Source organism: Staurois parvus, unplaced genomic scaffold (assembly GCF_062004578.1).
Source record: "Staurois parvus isolate SC_StPar_1 unplaced genomic scaffold, SC_StPar_1.0 ptg000213l, whole genome shotgun sequence".
Lineage (NCBI taxonomy): Eukaryota > Metazoa > Chordata > Amphibia > Anura > Ranidae > Staurois > Staurois parvus.
The window spans coordinates 420,882-440,854 of record NW_028318009.1 but is presented as its reverse complement, the minus strand read 5'-3'; the positions used below and the strand labels follow the sequence as shown (position 1 = coordinate 440,854).

Genomic DNA, 19,973 nt, shown 5'->3' with positions numbered 1-19,973 from the left:
AAAAAAATGTGCATTTATTATTTTTGTCCAAAGGAGCCTGTGAAGCATTGCACCAGTGATCAATAGATTTCTGATGCCATGCAGATCTCCTATATACAGGATGTACGAGCAAGCAGATATATTGACAGGAAGCTTCAATGAACTACCTCGGTGCTCCACAGCTCTGTTGTAGTTCATTGAAAACTACAAGCCCACAGCCGCTAAGACTGTTGGAACTTGTAGGCACTCATTCACAGAACACTGGGAGTGACATGGCCTTGTGGGCAGAGCTCCGCACAGCCCCGCTGTTTTCAAATCTGACAGATAGTGCAGCTATGGGAACATGTTACATGTGCCAACATGAAAACAGGTGGAACATGTAACATCCTTTAAAAGCACTTGGACCTGTTGACCTTGCCAGCATTAAAATAAATAAATAAATAAATAAAAAAATTTACAGGCAATATAATAATGGTCTGCACAGTTGATGTTTGGCTGACTTTACATAAAATCTTCCTTGTTTTGTGGAACTTTAAGTGCCAATAACATTGTTCCATTAATTGATTTTTATCAGTTTAATATTGCTGCTAATATTGTTATATCAATAAATACGATTTTATAGCAATCACACCCAAGTGCCAAGAGAAGGAAATCCTGTAGCATAGGAGAGTAGAGTCAGTGTTTTTTGTATTTAAATATACTACACATAGAAACAAATTGGATGAATGGACTGGGTTTCATTTGGAAAAATTCTGCACTCCGTTCCACCTCCTCTAGACACCTTTTGTGTATCTCGGGCTATGATACTGGGTTAAATAACAGCATAGTACTTTCCGATGACATTGGATCGGATTTATGGTAAGAAATCCGCTGGTATCTACCTACATCTAAAGGTGCCTAGTTGAAATGGGGGAACAATCAGATGTCCGTACGCCCCTCTGATGCCTCCTGTCTGGGCCTGCTTGGACAAACTGTTATAAGACATTTTCCTAAGTCATCTAGTATCTCTCAAAACCTAAAGGTGCCTACAGTCGGAACAGGTAACAATCAGATGTCTGTAGACTCCTCTGATGCCTCCTGTCTGGGCCTGCTTGAAGAAACCATTATAAGAAGGTATCCAAAATCAAGTTGGTATCTATATAAATCTATAGGTGCCTAGAGCCAAAACAGGGAACAATATCTGTACGCTCCCCTGATGCCTGGGGCTGCTTTTAGAAACAGTTATAAGAAGGTATCCCAAATCAACTGGTATCTTTTTAAATCTAAAGGTGCCTAGAGTCAGAACAGGGAACAATCAGATGTATGTAGACTTCTCTGATGCCTCCCTCCTCGGCCTGCTGTTTGGGGACAGTTGGTTAGCTGGGATGAACTTTCCCATCCAATCTCTATTGTTTCCCGTTCTAGACAGCCCGTGTCTGCAGAGCTTCCCCTGCTGTCTTTATAAATGTTCTGGTTTTATTCATAAGAACAAATGATCAGTATTATAATTGTGCATACAAGACCAGACACCATAGAATGTTTGTAGGTGTCTAAAATATCCACTGGGATGGACAGACCCTTTAACGGTCAAGGTATATTGTAACACTTACAATAATTCCTCATTACACTTTGTGCCACCCCAACAATTACAGCTGACAAGAACAGCCAGGAGGGTTCTCATCTCTATTTGCTCTTCTTGACAAATGGTCCCATTTCTGGAAAATTCAGCCTCTAGAATTTCTTTTTTTTGTTTTTCCATTTCACACACAGACTGAGACTGCAAGAGCAGGACCTAGTTTACATTTGTTTCACCTTACGGGCTGTATATGGCCTAAAGCTTCCAAAACCCAAAATATATTCATTTTACATACAGCTGGCTAAAATATTAGACACAAAAAATTATAGACCCCTGATGCCTACATAATTTTATCATAGCTCATACTAAAGCAGTATGTTGGTGTGAACTATTTAAAGCAAGGCTGTTTGCCTTTTCTTTGTGTTTTGCTTGTATTGGCCAATGGTACCCAATACATCACAATGGCCCCAGGGTGAACCTACACTTAAAGTGTATTTAAAAACATTTTGGGGGATTTGGAGGATTAACGTGTCAGGTTTTTTTCTGTGACCCACTGGGTTGATTTTATTTAATTTCCTGTCTCTATGGCACTGATACAGGAATCGTAGGATGAAGTTTCCACTGGGACAGAAATCCAGTGATAGAGGTAGGAACCATTTTTCAGAAACTATCCCTTCCTCACTCTGCTAAACTGTATGCTTCCTTTTTCTCTATTGAAGAGACTTCCAGTCTTTTCCTGTACTAGCCAAGAAAATTCTTGGAAGTACAGCAATAAAATGCTGACAGTCTCCAACTTAAAGTGGGCCATACACTACTAGAATTCTGTTCTGAAATGTTTCATTTTAAGAACACTTGTTTGATTTTCTAATCATTACTGGTTTCAGATCGAGTTTTGTTTTTGATTGCAGTGATTAGAAAATTCAAAGGAGCATTATGGAAATATTTTCTTGAACTAACAAATTTCTTTTTGTGAATAGAAGTTTCATTCGGTAAACTCCATTTGTTCCAAAATCAAATGTTAAAAGCAAACAAAAGTACTTTCGAAGACATTTGTCAGATTACAGATTGTACTGAGAATTTTTTGTATGAACTTTCATACTGATATATTTGCGAACGTTCATTCAAAAATCTACTAGTGTATGGGTGGCTTTTGCCTTTTTAACCTTCTTTTTATCTGAGAGGAAGTCTCAAAATAGGTTTCAGGCATTGGACAACCCCTACCAAAGCGAATTCATTGAAAGTTAGTATGAAAAATTGGTGGTCAGTGGCAAGAATGCCCCTTACATTGGAGGTCAGTGGCAAGAATGCCCCTTACCTTGGAGGTCAGTGGCAAGAATGCCCCTTACCTTGGAGGTCAGTGGCAAGAATGCCCCTTACATTGGAGGTCAGTGGCAAGAATGCCCCTTACATTGGAGGTCAGTGGCAAGAATGCCCCTTACATTGGAGGTCAGCGGCAAGAATGCCCCTTACCTTGGAGGTCAGCGGCAAGAATGCCACTTACCTTGGAGGTCAGTGGCAAGAATGCCACTTACCTTGGAGGTCAGTGGCAAGAATGCCACTTACCTTGGAGGTCAGCGGCAAGAATGCCACTTACCTTGGAGGTCAGCGGCAAGAATGCCACTTCCCTTGGAGGTCAGTGGCAAGAATGCCACTTCCCTTGGAGGTCAGTGGCAAGAATGCCACTTCCCTTGGAGGTCAGTGGCAAGAATGCCACTTCCCTTGGAGGTCAGTGGCAAGAATGCCACTTGCCTTGGAGGTCAGTGGCAAGAATGCCACTTCCCTTGGAGGTCAGTGGCAAGAATGCCACTTCCCTTGGAGGTCAGTGGCAAGAATGCCACTTCCCTTGGAGGTCAGTGGCAAGAATGCCACTTACCTTGGAGGTCAATGGCAAGAATGCCACTTACCTTGGAGGTCAGCGGCAAGAATGCCACTTACCTTGGAGGTCAGCGGCAAGAAAGCCCCTTACCTTGGGGGTCAGCGGCAAGAAAGCCCCTTACCTTGGGGGTCAGCGGCAAGAAAGCCCCTTACCTTGGGGGTCAGCGGCAAAAATGCCCCTTACCTTGGGGGTCAGCGGCAAGAATGCCCCTTACCTTGAGGGTCAGTGGCAAAAATGCCCCTTACCTTGGGGGTCAGTGGCAAGAATGCCCCTTACCTTAATTCTTTTTACAGTGGTGATCAGAATGCCACCCTTGCAGACAGCTATAAAAGATTGTTGGGTTCATGCTACTTGCTCTGTCAAGCAACGTTGACCCCAAAACTATGCAGGCACCGTCAGATAGGAGGTCAGTCAGTTACAGCTCAAGGTGGAGGAACTCTAAGGCCCCTTTCACATGAGTTGGATCCATTTTTCTCATCTGGGGATCTGTACACTGATCCCCTGCTGAACTGAGCGGGTGGATGACAGGTCCAAGTCTGCTCTCCCTATGAAGTGCAGACACAGACACAGTCCGCTCTGCCCTATGAGCAGTCAGATGTAAACGAACTGGCTGGCCATTTATACCCAACTAATATAATAAGGTGCAGCGCTAAAATAATCAATAATGCAATCAATCATGAAACTACTCAAAATAATCTTTGATGATATATAAAGTGCAGATTGATTCATCACTTACATTGGCAGTATCTGCACTTTATATATCATCAAAGATTATTTTGGGTAGTTTCATGATTGATTGCATTATTGATTATTTTACGTTGCACCTTATTATATTAGTTGATCTCAGAAGGTTTTGGTGCCTTTCGGTGTTACAGCAGCTCACCCTTAGCGCTCACTTATATGCCTTTTATCCCTACGATTGTTTATACCGAACTGCCCTCTGATCTGATCTGCCTAGACCAGGGGTGTCCAAACTTTTTTCAAAGAGGGCCAGATTGGATGAAGTGAACATGGTGGAGGGCCGAACATTTTTCCGAACATTCTTTGAACCATTGCAATTAAATGCAAATAAATTATTTTATGCCAAGTTAATTGCAAACGACATACTTTTCATTTCATAACATTAAGATCAACTGACAGCTGAGTTTTCACAATGTATTGAAAATAAATTTAAAAAAAAATTTACCTGCACTAATGTGAAGGGTGAAAAAGGTAGCTGGAGCTGAAGTCTCTGCTCGGCAGCCGGGAGGGGAAGAGAAACACACTTCACGCTGGAAGGAAGCCTGGCCCTGACGTCACCGCCCTCTGTCGCTCCCAGCGCGGCGCAGTCACGCATGCGCACTGCTCTCAAGCAGAAGACTGTCTGCCACAGAAGGGAGGGCCGTGCGACAGCCGCATTTACACAGACCAGGGAGAACGCGCCGCAGTCAGACATGCGCACTGCCCTCTGCTCTCAAGCAGAAGACTGTCTGCCATAGAAGGGAGGGCCACATTACACAGAGCAGGGAGGGCTGTTGGAGGGCCGTATTAAACCGACCCCCGGGCCGTAAATGGCCCGCGGGCCGGACTTTGGACATGCCTGGCCTAGACAAAGAGGAATTGATCCCCTTCTGTTTGTTTTTGCCAGATCGGAGTGGAGGCAGGTGGTTGTAAACGGACACAAATCCCTATACATCTGCTGCTCCATAGAGGAGAATGGAGGGTCTGATTGGGTCCATCTCAAAAATGGACAGGCGATCGGACTGCTCATGTGAAAAGGACCTAAGGCTCCACAGAGTTGTGGTTGAGAATGACTGCTCCAACCCTTCTGCACATTATCCAAGATGAAATAAAAAGTTTAGGTTGGAGTTAGTATTCAGAAAAAGAACTTAACATAGAACTTAAAATAGAACACTGGACATTTTTGTGGATAAACCTTTAAAACCTGGGACCATCCATCTGAATCAGGGACTTCTGCCAACTCTGTAACAGTCAGAAGACGTGGGAGAAAATAGTGATCAATACATTGTGGTGATGTCTGGTTACAATAGCAATCCTGGAAGGGGGTGTGTGAGTCAGGGGTGGAGGCTGAAAACACATGAAGGTCTGGGCTCCCTGTGCTGCTGTCAGAGGGAGGAGGAGAGTGCAGCACACAGCGAGCACAGAAGCCCACCAGGCGGAGAGGGCAGAGGGGGGAAGCTGCATTGGGGCTGGCAGGCTGCAGAATTAAGGTTAGCATTCCAGAGCAGAGTGAAACTGATCAGCTTCAGGCAGGAACAGGAGAGGAGGTGCCTGTGGATTGGGGACTGACTGCACACTGGAGGGAGCTGCCAATGTTTAAAGCACTTTGCTGGAGGTGAGAGAGAAAAAGTTCTCTAGGAACGACAGAAGGGCTCTATAGAAACAAAGTTTGGCGTGGATCACTCTTCTCTCCGCTCCATCCGCACTGCCTGCTCTAAGCTGGAGCCATGCAGAGCTGGGACACCATATAGCCAGGATTGCACCTCACATCCTCTGTCGTTTTGGAGTTTTGAATTGGTTCAAGGATTCAGTTCTGCTGGGACTTTGATTTTCATTTACTGAAGGTAAGTTGAGACCATGGCAGCAATTTGTATGCAATGCTTTTGCAATTTTGGGCACCACAGGACAATATTTGGGCACCACTTTCAATCGCAAAAGAACCGAATGGATCTAAAGAACTAGCCCACCACATTCTATTATGAAACCACCCTGTGCTTTGAACTCATTGGGTTCTATGAGCGATGCAATAGTTTTTGCCATTGACAGTGGTTGATATTTGGTGCAAATCATGCAAAGGTGGTATTAGTCAATGGACAATGGCCAACAAGCAATCATATTGGAGTGACAGATGCTTAGTTCGTCACTCCAGGTATTCAGAGATCTGACCCTAGAAAGTGAGAAAAAGGTTGAAGACAAATGTATTTACCAATTTGATCATTTTCGTAATTAAAAGTGGTTGATATTGGGTGAAATCTGCCACAAGGGTGGCATTGGTAAATTGGCATTGGCCAGCAAGTAATCAGATTGGAGCCTTTATTGTTGTAGAGACAGATGTTCAGTTGGTCACTCCAGCGAGATCTGACCCTGGAAAGTTTTGTACCTGGAAAGAATTTTGGCCATTGATATGCTTTGTAATAAAACTCGTGTTTTGGAATGCCTCCTATCCTAGAGATCTGTGTATAGTCATCTTTGTTTTTAAAGTGAGAAAAAGGTTGGAAACAAAACATTTTATTGACCAATTTGATTTTCTTCTACTGAGGATTAGTTGAGAACATGGAGACCATACATGGGGCAATTTTTGGGTAATTGTAACCACTTTCAATCACAAAACAACCTTCAGCTCTTCACTATTGAAAACATATGCGTTGATTACTATGAGTGATTTGATTGTTTTTGCCATTAAAGGTGGTTGATATTGGGTACAAATGCTGCAAGGCCGGTATTGGCATTGGCTGACAAGAAATCAAATTGGAGCCTTTATCGTTGTGACACATGCTTAGTTTGTCATGCCTCGGCCTTGGAGACCTGACCCTGGAAAGTTGTCCCTGGAAAGAAATTTGGCCAGTGATGTTTTTTGTAATTAACCTTTGTATTCTGGAATGCCACCATCCTGAAGATCTGTGTGTAGCCATATTGGCTTTTAAGGTGAGAAAAGTTTGGAAATAGGTTTTGCTATCAATGTAATAACTACCATGGGATGCACCGACCTGGAGATCTGTGTATAGTCATCTTGGCTTCTGAAGTGAGAAAAAGTGGAACAAAATTACATTACCAATTTAAAATCTGTAATGGGATCCCACCACCCCGGAGATCTGTCTATAGTCATCTTGGCTTTTAAGGTGAGAAAAAGTTTGGAAAAAGTTTTATTGCCAATTTTAATAAAGTTGATGGGATTGTTGTGCTTGTGGTATAGATAGTAAGTTGGGTTTATCAGCAAAGCGTTACTGGACTGTTTAGCTAAGGAGCCACCTGTTCTGTTGAAATATGATTGTTTTGTTCTGCGTGATGGTGTTGTATACATTATTAAGATACGTTTTATTCGGTGTATTTCATTTGAAATTGTAAAAGGCAAGGCCAATGTGCCAAGAGCCACCATCAATAGATGTCAAGCTTTCATCAGGTAATACCATTTGAGAGTGTTTGCAGGTGATCACTATGGGTTATTGCGCTTTGCTATATAAATAATCAAATTTCCCATTTGTTATAATAAGTCATCCCAATAGTGACTAAATTGCTTGTGCAGTCAGGTGTGAGCTCATCTATTCGGTGGGTAAATAGATGCTGTGGCTTAATGGAGGGGTTTCAGTGGTGGGACAAGGCACGGCAGGAGTTAGGTTACCATTATCTAGTGACCCTGGGTATTAAGTGAATTCCTTGCTTCTTCTTTTGTGCTATCCAGGACAGTCCTACATATGCTGATGAGTTAGTGAAAAGTTCATACCTGTCTCTGGAAACTGTAAAAAAAAAAAAAAAAGAGACGACTTTGGTAGTAGTGGTACCTTATGGAGCAGCAGTAATCACCTATACTGTACAAAGTGGATCTGCTCACCTTATCCAATGAAAATGATCACTTATGGGTACAATGCATTAGGCTAGGTTCACACTTGTTTGTCTACATTTTCATGTGTTTTTCATGTGTTTTTCATGTGCTTTTTTGCCCCCATTAACACCTGAGTTGGTGCTTCATCAGAAGAGCTTCAATGGTTAATTTCCATTATAGTCAATGGTCATCATTCACACCTGAGCGCAGTGTTGCATAAACTTATTGCTCAAAATACGTTTTCTGTGCAGTTTTTCATTGGCCAAAAATAACATTTAAAAAATAGCTAAGGAACGTGAAAAAATAACCTGTACAAATAAAAAAAAAAGGCTGATAATCAACCAAAAACGCCCAGCTCAAGAGTGAAGGGGGCCTCACATGTTTGTCATGCACTCCTATTGGAGTTTACAGGGTCAAAAATGCACACACAAAAAAAAAAAGCCTCCCCCTTTCACTAAGTCACATAGAAGCACATTGCAAGGATGTGAATTCATCAGAAGAGCTTCAATGGTTAATTTCCATTATAGTCAATGGTCCCCATTCACACCTGAGCGCAGTGTTGCTTAAACTCATTGCTCAAAATATGTTTTCTGTGCAGTTTCTCACTTAGTAAGTTTTTCATTGGCCAAAAATAACATTTAAAAAATTGCTAAGAAACGTGAAAAAATAACCGGTACAAATACAAAAAAGCCTGAAAATCAACCAAAAACGCCCAGCTCAAGAGTGAAGGGGGCCTCACATGTTTGTCATGCACTCCTATTGGAGTTTACAGGGTAAAAAAAAAAAAAAAAGCCTTCCCCTTTCACTAAGTCACACGGAAGCACATTGCAAGGATGTGAATGAGCCCCACAGACAGTAATGCTATTCCTTTTGTAATACATTGTCCTGCGATGGCTGAAGTGCAGCTAATTGCATTTGTGTGAATGGGGGGGGGGGGGGCAAGTTTATGCAATGCAGAACAGGAGGCACTACTGGAAGTAAGGGGGGGGGGGTTCTGCTGGGCACTTCTGGATGTAAGGGGGGACTCTGCTGGCACTCCTGGATGTAAGGGGGGACTCTGCTGGCACTCCTGGATGTAAGGGGGGACTCTGCTGGCACTCCTGGATGTAAGGGGGGACTCTGCTGGCACTCCTGGATGTAAGGGGGGACTCTGCTGGCACTCCTGGATGTAAGGGGGGACTCTGCTGGCACTCCTGGATGTAAGGAGGGACTCTGCTGGTGCTCCTGGGTGTAAGGAAGGACTCTGCTGGCGCTTTCACAAGGCAAACTAGGCAGCTGCCTGTGGCGCACTGGCATCTAGGGGTGCCTGGCCGCAGCAAAGGCCGGCACTCTCTCTGTGTGGGACACTGCCATGTCATGACTGATCCTTTAGCTGGGTTGAGGAATAAAGGACAGAGGAAGATGCCAGCTGTCTGGGGCCAGTATAGCAGCTGAGCTGCTGCTTCTTCCAGTGTTCCTCTCAGACTCCATCCCTTACTGCAAGCGAGCTGGCAGCTGCTGATCACTGTGGAGTTCCAGCCCTTCTCTTCCCTTTCATCAGCAGAGGCAGAGGAAGGTAATGTCTGACTTTGATGTCTTGTGTTTGTGTGAGTGTGACCTGGCCGACCATCCATCACATGTGCAATGAGTGAGTGATGACCTCATCACGATCCCACAGCCTGTTCTTCTAGTGCCTGCTGATCTGTGTCAGTGTTGGTGGTGGTGTGTTGTCATGTCGGATCTGTCACTGTGTGGGATCGCTTAATTCAGGTGTTTGTGGCTGGGCCGGGCTGCCTGCTGTCACAGTGTTTTATCTCCCGCCATTGCCTGGGGAATTCCAGCCTGGGATCTGTTAGAGTGTGGATCCATCATCCTCCCCTCACTGCAACTGTCACCCTGCCACTGCCAGCCACAGATACAGTCTGTTTGTGATACTGATTTTGTCTTTAAATTGTTAATAAAATCAGGATCCTGCATTCACTGTATCCAGTCTCCCACAGTACATAACATGGAAGTGAAAAAATTCTGTAGCAATACACACCAAACTGAGCATGTGCAGAGTGACTCCATACAATGTCTTATCAAGAGGGGGACAGTGGAAGAAGGGGAAGATCAGGGAAGTCAGGATCAAATGGTGTTTTTACACAATGTGGAGGATTAACCCCTTAGGTTCCACAGTGAGTATAACAAGCATGCTTTACTGCATATACAGACTGTTCTTACTGTTGTGAGTTTAGTAACACTTTAATATTGGTGCTGATGGCATCTTATGGCACTTATTTGTGCAAATTAAAAGAAATTTAGCAGTTCCATGTTTTGTTGATTTAATATTTTGTACTGGTTTTAAAAATAATTTTTTTTGAGGGCATGGAAGCAGCTGGTCTTGCATAGTCTAGCTCTAGCCCTCGGAGGGACTCTGTTGGCGCTCCTGTATGTAAGGAGGGACTCTGTTGGCGCTCCTAGATGTAAGGAAGGACTTTGCTGGTACTCCTTGATGCAAGTAGGGACTCTGCTGGTACTCCTAGGTGTAAGGAGGGACTCTGGTGGTACTCCTAGGTGTAAGGAGGGACTCTGCTGGTACCCCTAGGTGTAAGGAGGGACTCTGCTGGTACTCCTAGGTGTAAGTAGGGACTCTGCTGGTACTCCTAAGTGTAAGGAGGGATTCTGCTGGACAATGCTAAATATAAGGAATGAACTTTGCTTGGCATTCCTAGTAATAAGGGGTACCTCTACAGGACATACCCAAATATAAGGGGGGACTCTGCTGGGCACTTCAGGATGAAACATGTTGGCTAGCTTCTGCTTTCCTGTTACTTGCGGTATTATTAAAGGAGGACTCTTGAAACCATCTGTACACTTAGCCCTGTGTAAGCTCTGACTCCGATCCAGCCTGGAAGTGGGCAATGGAAGGTAAGTACCAACAGCAAAGGGGGTAAGGTTGGCAGCCAGTCTATTACATTACCCTACTGGGTGTGGCACAGGGCAGATCCCCTTTAAGTAACGCTTTGGATAATGTAATATAAAGAGCGATTTATTCCCTCACTTGAGCTAATGTAAATATACTCGCAGTGCGATTATGTAGGCTGAGCTCATTTAAGATAAGTAAGTTCTTGATGCCTCATCTGATAAGTATTTCAGCTGCAGAGCTGTAGAATAGATAAGAATCTCAATTTGCCATCTTGCAGAATCCACAGAATTCCGAGATAGAAGACCAACCCTGAGAATCCTAAATCTGGAGGCTGTACAATAGGGAGATCTATATGGGCGGAAAAGTGGTAGGTGTAGCCAATAGCACCCCAATTCCAGATGTCATTTCTCATAGGCTGCTTAAAATAAAAGGAGAGATCTGATTGGTTGATGGTGCAAAAAAAGGTGCTTTCATACCTTCAGATTTGAGACATGGTTGTATGAGTGCAGCCAGTGACTGCTAGGGTTCATTGCTGTTATTACAGCTTCCCAGATGTTTTGTGTCAGTGATCAGTGACAGCTGACAGTTTACTGGGAACAGTGGTAAACTTGTGTTCTGCTGGGAACCTCTGGGACACATGGGATACTGTCACCACTATTCACAAAACAGTCATTTAATAAAATAGAGCAGGAAATTGTTTACTTTATGCAGGAATCTTAATGTCCTAAAGTCCATTTAAAGTGGTTGAAAAAAATTAAAAATGAACAAAGCATATCCCATAATGTGTACTAGCCTCAGTCCAAAGCATTTGAACCACTTTAATTCCCACCAGCAGCGGAAGTGCGGTAAAACCAGACGGTTTATCTGCAGTTTAAGGAGAAATCTGAAGTTTAAGGAGTCCCCACAAAAGAACAAAAAAAAGTGTGAAATCCATACTAGACCCTTCTCTATACATGCAGCCTGGCAGACCAGGAAAGACAGGGGATGAATGTGTGCCCCCCCTCCAAACCATACCAGGCTACATTTCCTCAATGTGGGGGATGGGACACATTGCTGGGGGAGCCAACTGAACACCTGGAAATCAACTGTCAACCACGATCTGAATAGCAATACACCACGAGAATTGTTCATCTCTCTGCCTAATAGATGGGATAGTTAAAAATAAGCAGGACTAGTCAGCATATTCACATTTCTAAACAGTCAGTGTTCTGGAACACCAAATTACCAGCAAAACAATAGTATTTCTAGAGGGGAGAATTGACATATTCTTGGATAAAATGCAGGAGCCCTGGGCAGGTAGACTGTGTACTCTGTATGTATCCCAGGATACACAGTAACTGACCAGAATAAAAGGGAGAATTCCAGGTTATAACATGCTGTTTAAATCAATTCAGAACTGGCAAACCTACAACTTCTAAAGTACATGTGAAAAAATGGAAAGTAATATAAAATTAACAGCATGCCACTATTTTCTTATATGCAATAAAAGCCCCATCATTGGTGTAAGTGGGAAGAATAGTGCTCTATCATTGGGAGGAATTGTGCCCCATCATTGGTGTCAGTGGGAGGAATATTGCTCCATTGTTGGTATCAGTGGGAGGAATTGTGCCCCATCATTGGTATTAGTGGAAGGAGTAGTGCTCCATTGTTGGAATCAGTGCTCCAAGGGCCATGGCCACATCTGGCCCTCAGCCTACTCTGTGTAGGGCCCACACTGCGGGCTGAGGGCCAGATGTGGCCATGGCCATTGGAGCGCTCTTTCTCCCACTGCTGCCAATGATTGGGCACTATTCCTTCCACTGATTCCAACAATGGAGCACTATTCCTTCCACTAATAGCAACGATTGGCGCACTATTCCTCCCACTGACACAACCATGGAGCACTATTCATCCCGCTGATACCAACAATGGAGCACTATTGTTCCCACTGACATCAATGACAGAACACTATAATTCCCACTTACACTATTGATGGGGCATTATTACTTCCACTGATGCCCACGATGGGGCACTCTTCCACTGATGCCCACGATGGGGCACTCTTCCACTGATGCCCACGATGGGGCACTCTTCCACTGATGCCCACGATGGGGCACTCTTCCTCCAACTGATGCCAACGATGGGGCACTCTTCCTCCAACTGATGCCAAGTATGGGGCACTCTTCCTCCAACTGATGCCAAGTATGGGGCACTATTCCTCTCACTGATACCAATGATGGAGCACTATTCTTCCCACTGACACCATTGATGGAGCACTGTTCCTTTCACTGGTGCCAACTATGGGGCACTATTCCTCCCACTGATACCAATGATGGGGCACTATTCCTCCCACTGATGCCGATTGGGACACTCTTCCTCCTGCTAATACCAGCGATGGGACATTGTTTACTTCCACTTACACTGGTGCATTTTCTACTCCCACTGGCCACAGTCTGGCCCCTTCAAAGTCCTGAAAGACAGTAAATTTGTCAGTTGTTTAGAAAATTTGGGAACTCCTGCCCTATACCATCAACACCAACATTCTGTATTTCTGGTGTACACCGCTAATCTAAATACCTGAGCTGTATTTCTTTGCACACTAAGGGCCCAATAAGACTATTGTGTCGCAATAATGCACTTTACCACAATATAAGTCAACACATGCTATTAAGTGCAGTGTATTGCATTGTCATTCATTTTGATTGGATCCCCAGCACACTCTACAGTAGCAGGCAATGCTCCCAAACTAAAATGCATCACAGAGCACACGCCATTGGTACATTGCCTGGAAAATGGTCATGTGCATTTTTGGGCGCTTTAACATGCATGCGTCAATATATTGCTAGGGTGTGAAGGTAACGTGCTGGCTATATACTAGTAGCATTTAATTTGAACGCTCGTACAAAAATTCGATCTGCCGTCATTGAATCAATTTTATCTTTTAAATACCTTTAAAATTTCATCAAGACCAGCTACTTGACTGGAACTCCAGACTTATGAAGCAGGTTTCTTTTGTGCCAACAACATGCACAGTTATGTGTGATTTCTCCTGAATGAAAACCACATTCACAGGTAAAATTTCATTTATTTGAGCAAAATTTTTAATCCTGCTTCTTCCAATTTTCTTATCACTATGGTCGGTTTGACCCCATAGCCAGCTTACGGGAAAGGACAACGCTATTAACTAATCAGGCTTTGCTTTAATGCAACATAGTACTGGTTGTGTGGGAAAGGTCCCACAAAACGGGGGTCTCAAAAAAGGAGGCCAACTGTGATTACGGACCAAAAATAAACAAACATTATTCTATTTATTATACACGAATATTGTATACAAATAGATTAAAAATGAATAGTATAAAAATGAATGAATATTATACACGAATAGTATAAAAATGAATGAATAGTATAAAAATGAATGAAATCACACACTGCACAGTACAATATTGACAAAAAATCCCCAAATATCCCAGTTCATCTAAAGCCACGTAGGGCTTCCAGGTGAGGTGGCATGTTGGAAAGCCAACAGGTTGCAGCCCGGGAGCCAGGGAATACTGACGCCTGTGACGTTAACGCGTTTCGCCCACCAAGTTACTTGCAGTGTGTGGTCGACCTGTGGCTGTGATTTACCTGGTTGATAATTGAATATACTAGTAGATCCACTAATTGTCCGCTGTGAACTGCATCCATAGTGTTATTACACATGTGTTTATGGCTGTTGGGGTCCCTCCTTCATAGCATAGAGGTTATTATATTGCTGTTTACCTGCAGATTCATATTGCCACATTGAGGGGGGAATGAAGGATAACGCGTTTCGAAGGGTGCTCCCTTCTTCATCAGAGCTGGGTTTGGCAGACAGAAACTTCAGTATAGCAGAGTTCCCATGGCAAGGAGATATTCAGCCACTGAGTGTCAGTATTACAGCAAAAACAGGCTGAACTACTGTAATACTGACACTCAGTGGCTGAATATCTCCTTGCCATGGGAACTCTGCCATACTGAAGTTTCTATCTGCCAAACCCAGCTCTGATGAAGAAGGGAGCACCCTTCGAAACGCGTTAGCCTTCATCCCCCTCTTTTTGATTTACCTGTAACCCTGTTTAGATTATGGTTACTTATGCCTGTTATACAATCAATTTGTGAGTATATTTCCTTATTAATAAAATTAGCCACTATTTATTGAGGTAATGCGCAAGGTTTGTGCGCTCTTTCTTTCATCTTCCTCTACAGTTTTATTAAGCTTCCCCAGCTTCATGATAGAGCTGCACAACCTCTGATCACCAGCAGATGAACACACAACACGCTGCTTGTCACTAACGCCTGTTTGATCTGAGTCCTTGAGCGCAGGAGATAATGGATCTTCACTGCCTCAGGTTTCCTGTTTCACGGTGGCTACTTTCTCCTGCAGCATCCTTTGAAGTCGCCCTTGCATCCAGGGACTAGAGTTGTGTCTTCTTACACTGTGTGCATCAATAGATACACACAGCCCCATAGCCTAGAATGGCAAGGTACTCCTCTGCTCCTTCCCCTTCTCTTCTACCAGACTGGCTGGTGACTTGCACTGTCCACTATTAACTCTTCCCTGTAAAGACCTAAGTTCAGGGAAGCAGCCCTGAGAGAGCAGTAGCCAGAAGCATTAAAAGAGGTAAATTGCAAGTGCTGGGGTGAAGATTTTAACAAATGGTTTTTAGGGATATTTTTATTTTATTGTGCTAGATGCGTTAAAAAAAAAAAAAAAATACTACTTTAAGCCCCCTCCAAAATCCTGTGTAAGGTCCTGGTTGTTTCTGGATGAAAGCTTACACAGGGTTAAGTGGTCTTCCTGTCCCTGGGTGACAGATCTCAGGTTGGTTACCTTATCCTAATATTTACTACAAAGCAGCTTCTTAAATAAACAAATGAACATGTCCATAGATTCAGAAGAGTAGTGATGGGTACCCCGCAGCAGTGTCATTTGAAAATTACTTTGACTACTATGTGGAAATTAATTATTGATGCCTATCGTCTTGTCAGCAAAATAAGTGAGATTACTCCACTGGGAGGTGTATCCTATGACTGGGGTCTTGTAGGTGAGCTTATGCTGACGCCCTGCCTTCCCTGAGGGGTCAGTCACTGGTATGTCAACTCTTTGGCTGCTGCAGAGTTATTTATTTCCTCCTGCCTTGGGTATCAAAATGTACAAATTCTCTGATGTCTCCTGTACAGACTCCGCATTCCTCTCCGATAAAAGGGCCCTCGTAGGGTTGAGCCCTCCTCATATATACACTGTATGGGGAGGAGGAACAGGTGTGTCTGCTGAGATTCAGTTACTATACTATACCATGCTAGATCCTGTCCACACACCTCAATTTAAAGCCCCCATTCATACCTGTGTGTGAATGTTGTGGACCATGAGGAATGAAAACAAAACAACTGGTTCAAGAAGTGGACCACAAAGAGGAACAACTGAGGAGGAAAAGGGGTGAAGGATTTGGTCCTGAAAGTGAGACAGTCCCTGCAAATGAGGGACAGTTGGTTACTATGGTGGTAGTTAGTGTTTAACTGCAAGAAATGTGAACGAAGTAGGTCCTTCTTTCTTTAGGGTCTGGGGTGTGGTGGTAGATCGCGGACCAAAGGATCCTGAAGAGCTGGCCAGGGGTCTCTGTCATTATTATTATTATACAGTATTTATAAAGCGCCAACAGTTCGCTCAGCGCTGTACATTACAATGGGAGACAATACATGCGACAGTACAATGATAATACAATGCGATACACGAGGGGTTCGAGGGCCCTGCTCCTTGGAGCTTACAATCTAGGAGGGAGGGGATAGTGGTACAGGAGGAAAAGCTGTGAGGGTTGGAGTGGTAGGAAGAGTGGAGGAGGTCGGCAATTAGCAGGGGGTGGGGTAGGCTTCCTTGAAGAGGTAGGTTTTCAGGGTGCATCTAAAGGAGAGGAGAGTAGGTGATAGCCTGATGGATTGGGGTAGGGAGTTCCAGAGAATGGGTGATGTCCTGGAGGCGGGCATGGGAGGAGGAGACCAGGGAACTAGAGAGAAGGAGGTCTTGTGAGGAGCGGAGAGTGCGTTTTGGGTGGTATTTGGATATTAGGTCGGTGATGTAGTTTGGGGCAGTATGATGGACAGCTTTTGTACGTCAGTGTTAGGATTTTGAATTTGATCCATTGGGCAATGGGAAGCCAGTGGAGGGATTGGCAGAGGGGGGTGTTAAAGCTCAGTTTCCACTGAACAAGAAAAGAGGGGGCAAGAGAGTCCTTATAGTGTAGTAGATTAATTTACAAACCAGTTGAGGCTGCAGTCATCCAGCAAGGGGGGGATCATGTAGCCTTCCTAGTGCATGGGTGAAGAAAAGCTGTCTCCAGTGTGTTCGCTCCTAGCCTTGGCTATTCCTTTCCTGGGTGTTCGGTGGGGTTCTCAGGTGGGTGAGCAAAAAAGTGACATAGGTAGTCCAATTGTCAGAGGTGGCCAACGTGGCTGTTCAAAGGCTAGGCACAAGTCATCTTAGGCTTATCCTTTGAACAACCGCAATGGGTGCCTCTGCCAATTGAACTACCTGTGGGTCATTTTTTTTTGCTGACTCTTCCTACCTATCCTGTATCTTTGTTCCTTGGATTGTTGTTGACTATGTTGTGCTACAAGATGTCCATATTTTCTGTCCATTCCAACTTGAAAAAAGCAAATGTAAACCCTCCAGTAAGCTTTAGTCACAAAACGGTATATGACTGTTTCCACCAGAATATTTATTTTGTTTGGTTAGTGATAATTTTCTAACTATTGCCTATTCCTGTTTTTATTTGAGAATCTCTAGTTTTTGAAAATTCTGGCTTTCACAAATATAATAATGTTAATAAGCAGTATAATAAACATTCAGATTCTTGCATAAGCCCATTTGTGACCAGTACTCTTTAAACCCGCCAGGGGCCTAAGGTGATGCTCGCCCATTTGCCTCCATAGAGGTATGCCCCTTTCTTTGCCCACAATGATCCTTTGCTCTTTGACTTTTTAGTCCATGGGGGACTGAATTAATAAGGTTTATAAAACTTTTCATAAAGAAAAAGCAATACAATCAAAACAGAAGTGCAGACAACTTTACCTTCTCCGTAGTTGAAGATTTGTGTTTATGAACCTGCCGGCATACTGTGGTGCCTGGAGGTAATAAGATCGTGTTTGCACTTACGACCTTACGCTTAGGTCAATGGCCATCTTTAGAATATAGTCTTGACTGGTCCTCTTTACTGCTATGATTTATGTTTACTTTTGCCTATGGCACTTATCCAGTTCCAATATGCATGTCTTGGCATTGTTGATATTAACAGAACGTGTGAACTATTTTTACATTAGCAGCATTAATAGTGATAAACCCAGGCTGACTTGTAAGATGATGCCCTCCTAAGATCGCCCATCCCAGCGGTGATTCCCCGGCTATCCCTGGCTCTGGTAGATGACAGACGTGCGTGATGTGTGTTTTCACACCATGCAGGATGAGGCTGGTGAGGTGATGTTGACTTGCCAAATAGCAGATTCGATGACTGGCAGCCTGTGTCAGAGGACAAACAGAGGCTGAGCCGAGACTAATGTTACATATATCTTGCAAGGCCCTGTGCTGTATACCTGGATCTTGGGTTGTTAGGTTCTTTTTGTATGTATGGCCCGACTTCACGCAATGGTGTAAGATTGCATGAGCGCTATGGCCCAAAAAAATCTGAATCATTATCTACGATGCAATGTTATTTGATAGATGATTAGTGTGAAGCTGTTTTTGATCATATTGTGTAGAATTATTAGATGGTTTAGCCATCCAGCCACATTTGTTTTTAAGTTCTGGACAGAACTTGAAGGGTTAGAAATCTTTGTTGGTTCTTACTGGCATCTGAGTCCGTATCAGTTTGACAGGATGCCAACTGCTAAATTGGTTTTATGCTGTATTCAGGAACTTGCCTCTAACATCCAAACAGCCTGATAGAACGTAGCTAGCTTTAGCTGAAGATGCGCGCAGACAATGCTAGCATGAGTAACCCTTCTACACTTTACTCCTCTAAACCTTGATGAAGGGGGCCTTTGTGACCCTGAAACATGTTGGAATCTTCTACACTATAAATAAAGTAGACCAAGGTTGAGGTTGTCATATTCCCATTTCATCACCTCCACAGCAGCATTATGGTTGCTCTCAAAGGGCTGGTTGTATCTGTAAGACTAGATGTTCAGAGTACCCCCCCCCCCCCTTACATCAGATGTCATGAGCCCCCGCCCCCACCATTATAAGTCAAGAATTCCCCAGGATCTGTAGGAGGAGATCTGTCCTCCTCTCTGCTGCTGATTGCTGAGATAGGGCGGCAGAGAAGCACAGGATCTGGTAGATGAGGTCTGTCGTCCTCTCGTTCAAGGTCTGCTGAGACAAGGTGGGGGCAGAGAGGAGGGGAGTGCTGCAGGAGAGGCAAGAGGCCATGAAGTAGACTGTATTTATTCTTTTGACCATCTTTACTCCTTTGAGGTCTGGAAGTCTCCTACTGCTACATGTGGACTAAGAGTAGCTTCTAAATAGGTGAAAAAAGCTTTTATCCCATGGTATTTGCAATATATTCTCATTCAAACCCAATATAATTCTGCATTTGGATTAAACCATGTGATAAGAGCAGCTAGCACAGGTAAAAGATACACAACCTCAAATAACATAATACAAAAAGTGCAGTGCTAAAAATTAAATCAAATGTAATGGAACTCCCCCCAAGAAATTTCGTGCTCAAATAAATGTCCACAGTTCAGCTTGAACCTCGAAGGAGGTGGCAGCATTTGAGTGGAGCACATGAAGCAAATACACAACAGCTACCATTTAGTGGAGTGTGAAGCTCAAGGTGAAACCACAGGATTGGTGTTTTCATCATCTACCGCGGACTTGTTTGTGCTCGAGTCCTAAAGTGCATTTTGAATTTTCATTAGTTTGAGGCCCAACAACTCCGGTAAGGGTCCTTACTTACCTGTGGTTGCTACTAGAAGTTTGGATTTTCACTCTCTCTCTTCAGCTTCATTGGAAAAGTGGATCTTTTTCTTCTCTCCTTGGATGGTTGGAAACACATTCACTAGTGTGGATATTCATTTGAGCACAGACTTTTTTGTGGTGGATCATTGTGAACATTTATTTGAGCACAGAATTTCTTGTGGGGAG

The 19,973-nt window shown here is 43.7% G+C and overlaps 1 protein-coding gene across 2 annotated transcripts in view; it reads left to right on the top strand.

Moving 5' to 3' along the window:
• The first annotated feature begins 5,572 nt into the window (after positions 1-5,572).
• ADAMTSL4 (ADAMTS like 4) overlaps positions 5,573-19,973 on the top strand; it is a 274,339-nt gene continuing 259,938 nt past the window's right edge. For both annotated transcript variants that reach the window (XM_089678942.1, XM_089678941.1), the window contains exon 1: positions 5,573-5,974. The gene's annotated coding sequence lies outside the window, so the exon portion shown is untranslated. The remainder of the gene's footprint in view (positions 5,975-19,973) is intronic.